We start from the raw sequence: 7,036 nt of genomic DNA, 5'->3' as shown, positions 1-7,036 counted from the left end.
GACATTGAAACGATTTGCGATAGACCAAATCTAGTGATGAAGACCCCTGCGCCAGGCAAGAGATGGAAGAAGGGCCCGGCCGATTACATCCTGAAAAGGTCACATAGGAAGGAAGTACTGGAGTGGATGAAGACGCTAAGGTTCCCCGATGGGTATGCGGCGAATCTGAGTAGGGGAGTGAACGTGCAGACTGGCAAAGTCTTAGGGATGAAGAGTCATGACTTCCACATCTGGATTGAGCGGATCCTTCCTGCAATGACCCGGGGATACCTCCCCGAGCCAGTGTGGCGCGTCCTGGCAGAGTTGAGCTTTTTCTTCCGCCAGCTTTGTGCCAAGGAGTTGTCTCGGGACGTTTGTCTTGAACTGGAGAAGGCTGCACCTCTGTTGCTCTGCAAGTTGGAGATGATATTTCCACCCGGCTTCTTCCTGTCCATGCAACATCTGATTTTGCACCTACCAAGGGAGGCACGGTTGGGGGGGCCTGTCACTAACGAGCGCCCGGTGATTCGGCCCGCAGGCAAGTAAGTAACCATTATTGATTTCTCTACTTGTTCATATGACATTTTCAAATTCAAACTACATACTAACAATTGTTGTTAATGACTCGTGCAGGGGCTGGAAAAAGGTGACAAAAAGGGGTTCTTCACATTGTCCCACTAGCATCCAGGGCCTGCTGATTAAAAAGCACTTCCCTGGCTTGGTCCTCACTGCCGAGGGTAACCACATCATGCCCGAGAAATGGCACCACTTCTCCCTTGTCAAGGATGAAAATGATGAAGTCCTTGTTGACAAGATCAAGAGGGAGTTCTGGGTGAGTCTTTGCATTGCATCGCATATCTCAATACAACGGATTCGTTGGACTTTCTTCAAACAATGAAATGATGTTTGATGCCTGTGTGCAGTTGTACTTCCAGTTGGAGGAGGGGCAGGACCTCGGGCAGGCGTCACGGCATCAGGACTTGGTGTGCGCTGACTGGCTCAAGGACATGTTCTACGAGGCGCGTACCCAGGCCGCCATCAGCTACTACGCCAACATCAAGAAGGTGAAGGTAGATAAGGAGCAAGCCAGGGAGATGATGTCTCATGAGGAGACCGACCTCACCGAGGAGCAGTACATGCAGGTAATATCAAAAACTTAAGTAATTGTCAGGAAACATCCGTTATGATTTCTTACATGACACATTCAATTCATTATCTGGAATATAAAAAACTTGAATGTCATGCAGATGCCTCCGAGCTGGTGCAGCAAGTACGAGGACTGTTGGCTTGTAATTGTCAGAGGGTGGCGTACGCTGGCGGCGTACGAGGAGCGCAGAGCACGTCGGGCGAAATGCAAGGCAGAGCTCGATAGGTCAGGGGTCTCACACCACCAAGGGAGCCAGATCCTGCCAGAGTTCATGGAAACATGGGTATTCTTCTATTGATGCATTTGTTATAGCACTCAATTGTCACTACTTGTAACCATGTTTGTGTTTGTCCGTAGTCGGCGACACATGGTGGGGAGCAAATCAACGAGTTCACAGGGTACGCGCTTGCTCACATCGGCAAAGCGAAAGCGCCCACCACCGTGTACAGCTCGTTGCTCAGGCCAGAGAAGTACACCAGCCCGGTCATCTACGACAAGCTCACCAAGTACGCCGCAGCAGCTCGAGAGCACCATGGCGATGACTACGACCCCGCCACCGAGCCCCTGGACACTGACCTCGTGATGAGGATTGGAGGAGGGAAGCAGCACGGCCGGTACTTTATGGCCAACAGCGTCATCGACCCGTCGTCTATTCAGATGCTGAGCCAGATCCGCAAAGAAGACCGGCAAAGGGGGGGGGGGGGTGGATCGTAGATCCCCATAGCACCTCGGCAGCAGAGCAGTGCGCAGATGATGATGACACTTCAGGTAAGTGGAGTTTCAATCGTCGTTCACTCGTTTCATGCATGATGTACCTTGCCTTCAAATACCATCAACCATTCTGGTGTAATATTGCAGGCCACGGTCCAAGAGCTGCAGGCGGCCCAGGCAGCCCAGGCGGCTATATAGGCGCAGTGGGATGCGGCCCATCAGGAGCAGCTGCTGGCACTTACGCAGCGCTACCAAAGACAGTTGGCGGACCTGTCCCTACAATTCCGGGCCCAGATCCCGGGAATGCAGGAGCCTCCTGCCTCGATCTTCGCTCCACCACCGGTAGTTCCACTGCCTGTTCCTGTACCTGGTCAGGTGAGTACAATGATTGTCGCTTTAGCTTGTGCGGCCAGCCTACAGGTACTAATTACATCACTTGGTCTTTGTGCAGGCACCGTCGGCGGGTTCGAACCCGACTCCAAGTGGTAGCCCTCCACTGGGTCCTTCTGCACCGCACGGCTGGGCACCTTACCAGAGCTTCCCCGTGCAGCCGTACGTCTGGCCTCCTCCACAGTCGCAGGGGTACTCCTCTTGGCCGCAGCAGGGGCACTACGGGCCTCCAGGCGTCTGTCCGCAGCAGCTGGGGCAGTACTGGTAGTACGGTTCGGCCCCGCAGTCGGGTTGGTCGCAGCGGGAGCAAGGTGGGGGCACGACTCCGAGTTGGTCTCCGTGGGAGCAAGGTGGTGGGGGCTCTGGGACCCCTGGGGACGGCGCCTCGAGCTAGGTACTACACTTGTCGCTTTTGGACCTTGTATGGATGACTATGTATGGATGACGATCGACATTTGTCGCTTGTGTATGGATGACTTGGAGGATATGTGGGTACCATGCTATATATGTGATGTGCGGATGAAAATGGTATTTTGTTGCTATATATGTGGGTCATATGCTATATATGTGATGTATGTGTTGAAATGTCGTGGAAATGCAAGCAAAACAGAAAAGGAAAGAAAAAAATTCCCAGGTTTGCCGATGGCCAGCCGTCGGCAAACCTGAGATTACTTGTCAGCAAATCCCAGGTTTGCCGATGGCTTCCCAGGCCGTCGGCAAAATGACCATAACTTTGCCGATGGCCGGCCGTTGCAAAAATAGTTTGTCGACGACCGTGGCCGTCGCCATAGAAATTCTGAAAAAAAAAACGCTTTGCCGATGGCCGTGCCGCGTCAGCCGTCGGCAAAGCCGCCGTCAGCCTAACGGCGCGTCGGCTGACGTGGCGCCTTTGCCGATTGCTGATGTGGCCATCGGCAAAGCTTTGTCGATGGCCTGACAGTTGGCCGTCGGCAAACCTCCCTTTGTCGAAGAAATGTCTGCCGATGGCTCTTTGCCGACGGCCACGTCGGATTGCCATCGGCAAAGCCTTTGCCGATGGCAATCCAGACTTCGCCGATGGCTGCGGGCCATCGGCAAACAAGCCGGATCCGGTAGTGTCGGTTTGACTATGTAAAAATGGTATGACAAGACAAGACATTTGTCATCCGTTGCTTCCTTCTAATCAGACATACGCACGCTTGTCTCGGTTGTTTCGTTGGTGTTGAACAACAACCGGTACGGTGGTTGTTGAAACCACTTGCATGACAGGTAGACAGTCCCTTCAAACCAAAATGGCACGCATTCCAGCATGACTGCATGGGTTGACCGCTAATAGTATTTAATAGACAAGAGCAACGCTGCCAAAACACCTGCATCCTTCACATTTTCAAAGCCACTTCTTACAGGCAGGAGCTTCCTGCCACGATTATCTCTATCCATTCTCAGTTTCTTTCTGTAGGTATATATGTGTGGCATCGTGTCTCTTTTCTAGAGTTCTTATTAGTATCTAAAATTTTTGAACTAATATCATCTGCTTTGTAATGTGTGCCTCTGATGAGTGCAGACATATATATCGAGCTCAGGATGAGAATCTGGTATCGCCCTGTTCGCTTGGCTTATAAGCCGTACTTTTTCGGCCAACGAATAATATTTTTCTCTCACAACAAATCAGCCAACAGTAACATCCCTAACCATCTCGGTCGGCTTCATCAACTCCAATTGCTAAATCTTAGTGGTAACCTTCTTACCGGAACCATTCCCCCGGCTTTCACAAACTGCACAGTCTCATGACCATCGATTTGTCAGGGAACGCCATTTCTGGTGGAATCCCTGCATCCATGCATCTTGTTCAGAAACTTCGGGTCCTAAACACGGGGAAGAACCAGCTAGATGGCAGTATTCCCCCATCAATTGGCAACTTGTCACTGCTAAGCCATCTTGATGTCAATACAAACAACCTCACCGGTGAAATCCCTGAAGCAATGGGCAGGCTGGATCATATCCAGCACCTCCAGCTCTCCATAAACAGCCTAAAAGGCATAGTTCCCTGCAACTTTACAATCGCTCTACACTTGTTTTCTTTGCATTTGCAAAGAATGACCTTTATGGTGAGATCCCGAGTGACATCGGTTTTCGGCTCCCAAACCTACGCGTGTTCCGCAATTGCTTCAACAAGTTCAGTGGTCCGATCCCACCGTCTCTCCACAACGTGACCAAGATTGAAAGCATAAGGATGTCTAACAACCTATTTACAGGCTCAGTGCCACCTGGTCTTAACAGACTACATAGTCTTGTCATGTACAATATTGGCTTCAACCATATATCTGACACCACAAGCATCATTACAGGCCTAACAAACTGCACTAACCTGCAATTCATTGCCCTTGATGAGAATCTCATCGAGGGATGGCTGCCTGATTCATTTGGCAACCTGTCAAGTTCCCTTGAAAAGCTATACCTTGGCGGCAACAGGATAAACGGTCAAATACCACTGTCCATAGGAAGTTTAACATCTTTAACATTGCTCAACATGAGTTACAACCAACTATGTGGGAGTATCCCATCAGAGATAGGTCGTCTCAGCCAGCTAACAGTGCTTGGGCTTGCTGGGAACAAACTTTCATGGCTACTCCCAGCAGAGATTGGGCACCTTACTCAACTCACATGACTAGAGATTAGCAAGAATGAGTTGGTTGGTAGAATCCTAGACGAGTTGGGTCTCCTCCAGCGTGTTCTTTCTCTGGATATATCCAGCAACAAACTTCATGGGGACATCCCTTCCTCCCTCTTTGCACTCAGGAGCCTTAGTTCTGTTCTTAATCTGTCACATAATTCACTTTCTGGAGCATTAACTAATACCATTGGCCAGTTAGAGAATATCATCGCCATTGACCTCTCTGACAATCTACTCAACAGCAGTATCCCACTGTCGATAGGGCAGTGCCGGAGCCTGCAAGCATTATCCTTGAGCAGAAATGATATGTCAGGAGTGATCCCTAATAGTATTGGGAATAATCTTAGAGGTATGCAAATACTAGACCTTTCAGACAACAAGTAAACCGGTAGCATACCTGAAAGCCTAGCGAAGCTGACTCTTAAACTATTAAACCGCTCAATGAATGACCTAAATGGGTTGGTTCCAAGCAGTGGAATCTTTGAGAACCACAACATTGTTTACCTTTACGGAAACCCAAAGCTGTGCTACTCAAGTTTAGCATGCTACAGTTCTCAATCTTCCTCACAAAGTCGAAAGAAGCACATAGTGACTGCGGTTGTTGCTGCATCAGTAGCTACATTTTCCATCCTTGTGTTGATGATTCTTGTTACGTTGAGTTGGTCCAAGAGATTTTCAGCAAATGCAAAGATACAACCGACAAGTGGCGGTATTAACATCAGAGCAAATAATCACCCACTTATTTCATACAAAGAGCTATGTCGTGTGACCAACAACTTTGACCAAGCAAACCTCATTGGGTTTGGTAGCTTGGGTTTGGTCTACAAAGCTACACTACATGATGAAACACCAGTGGCCGTCAAAGTGGTAGACCAACCCAAGGTGGGAGCACCGAAGAGCTGGGTTGCAGAGTGTGAGACCCTCAGAAATGCCAGGCACCGCAACCTCATAAAGCTTGTCATGGTTTGCGCAAGTGCTGATTTTGCTAGCAATGACTTCCATGTTGTGGTCTATGTGCTAATGAGCAATAATGGAAGCCTGGAGGACTGGATCCACCGCCGTAAACGCCACCAAGATGGGACCGGGCTCAGTGCTGAAGAGGTGCTCAACATAGTCATTGATGCTGCCAGCGCGCCGGAGTACATGCAAAATGACTGTGGGGGGCAGGTTGTGCACTGTGACATCAAACCCAGCAATCTGCTGCTGGATGGAGACATGACTGCAAAAGTTAGTGACTTTGGTTTAGCCCGGTTGTTAGCTCCAGTGCAACCAGAACAACAATCAATTTCCAGTATTCATGGAATCAAGGGCTCCATTGGATATATTCCACCTGGTAGTACATTATTCCTCTATACTTCTAATACTCATGCAAAGAAAAGTATTTACTATATATTGTGCATATTGCAACCAGTACTACTCATCATTGTGTTTATATTTCAACCCTAAACCTGTGTTATTCATAATATGGATATGGGAGTAAACCATCAACAAGAGGTGATGTCTACAGCTACGACGTAATGCTCCTCGAGATGATCACTGGCAAGAGCCCTCTCGAACAGAGCTTTGGAGCTGAGGGGAAATAGTACGACGACGGTTTTGCAGAGAAGCCCCCGAGCTTTGAGGTAATAGTACGACTACCATGTGTACTGTTCCTATCGGCAGTGGCTTTGCGACCAAGCCCTCGGTTGTTTTCATCCTCACCACGGGCAGGTCCCTAGAATCCCTGCGCTCACCGACGCAGTGGACGATGGCATTGGGCAGCTACACCAAGCAACCTAGGCTCACAAAGACCGGAGTAAGGGGTCGACCACCATCTATGGCTAAACGCGCACGACTGGGTGGCGGTTAGGGGCTTGGGGATGTACTAACACGAGCTGCAGCGGCGAGCGCTAACGAAGGGGTAGAGACGGCGGGGAAGCATCAGGATCTCACCAAGGACAGTGCTGCGGTGATGGTTGAAACCGGGCAGTGCCGAGGTGATCTAGCCATGCACGCCCGAACCACGTGGAGGCGCTCCAAGCGTGGCACCAACGCGTCACCACACCATCGTCGAGCATCCTGGCCAAAGTAGTACGAGCACTAGATGGAGGGAGTCAAGGTGAGCTCAGGGTTATGAGCAATTGAACTGATACCGCTCCTACATGCCTTACCTCCCA

General features: G+C 50.0%; 1 pseudogene; it reads left to right on the top strand.

The window, feature by feature from the left end:
* The first annotated feature begins 3,790 nt into the window (after positions 1 to 3,790).
* On the top strand, positions 3,791 to 6,463 carry LOC136548296 (LRR receptor-like serine/threonine-protein kinase EFR; annotated as a pseudogene).
* Positions 6,464 to 7,036: the final 573 nt, after the last annotated feature.

Source organism: Miscanthus floridulus, chromosome 4 (genome assembly GCF_019320115.1).
Source record: "Miscanthus floridulus cultivar M001 chromosome 4, ASM1932011v1, whole genome shotgun sequence".
Classification (NCBI taxonomy): Eukaryota; Viridiplantae; Streptophyta; class Magnoliopsida; order Poales; family Poaceae; genus Miscanthus; species Miscanthus floridulus.
The sequence above is the reverse complement of the archived record's forward strand: the minus strand, read 5'-3'. Positions and strand labels throughout refer to the sequence as shown.